This window comes from Nannobrachium achirus (assembly GCF_963921795.1).
Source record: "Nannobrachium achirus genome assembly, chromosome: 2".
Taxonomy (NCBI): Eukaryota; Metazoa; Chordata; class Actinopteri; order Myctophiformes; family Myctophidae; genus Nannobrachium; species Nannobrachium achirus.
The window spans coordinates 31304803-31305912 of record NC_137811.1 but is presented as its reverse complement, the minus strand read 5'-3'; positions in this window follow the sequence as shown (position 1 = coordinate 31305912).

The window sequence follows — 1110 nt, the reverse complement described above, 5'->3', positions numbered from 1 at the left end:
CTATGTATTCAATTCATCAAGACATATAAAGACATACAGTACTAGAAAAGAACAAGACATTCTCATCATTACTAGGAGCAGTAAAAGTATATTTACAGAAGAACAGTGGGGGGGGGGGGGTCATTTCTTTTGGCAAGCTAACAGACTAGGTCCAGTTGCAAATTGCAGACGGTGCTTAATGGTGGTTTTGAAGGAGGCTTTATCAAATTATGACCTTCATCTGCTTGGGCCAGTACATGCAGTACATGCAGTGAATCACTCCCTTGATACGATGACCATCAAATAAATTATCAGATAGACTGATGTCTGTGCACAACGATACGAGACGAATGTTCTATTCCTATCCATTCTGTTCTTGTCCTTGTCTCATATCTTCTGGTCACGTCATTTGTCCAGAACTGACATAGGATGAGTGCTCCATGCTAGTGTCCTCAGTGCATTCCTACTGACCAACGAGGAGACCCCAAAAAAGTATTCTTTTGGACTTTCTCGATTACTTTTGTTGCCATTTTATCTGCTGAAAATGACAACATACCGTACATCATTTTGCATGTATTAATGACAAGCAGGTGCATAAATGCAGCCTAGCATTACATTTAGGATTGAACTATTAGAACATAAATGAGTAATAGGCCTATATGCATTTTATATAACAGGTTCATACATTAATAAGCTACATTACCATTTGCGCATTGAGCACATACCACATGCATAACAATCTGGCAAGCCATCGTCAAAGAAAGGGGAAGCGATCATGACTCTGTCTCGAGAGAATGCATGCATAATGGTTTCTCATAATCAATTGTGTTTGAACACATTTTTTTTTCCTAAATTTTTATCCCACGATTTGGTAATTACATGTCATTACAGAGTGTGAGAATTGCATTTTGATTTACGAGAGCGCAAGGGTTTAATGAAAATAAAACAGTTCAGCATAGGTTTTACACTACAGAAGAAATGGCGAGCAGCATTCAGTGGACAGACGGAGAAATGCACTTTGACATTGTTAAAATCAGTCTGAACAGACAGATCAGATCTGTGTCACTTGCTAATGCAGTGTGAACAGTCGGGCCAAAAGATCGGATTTGAGAAATAAATCAGATTTAGGCT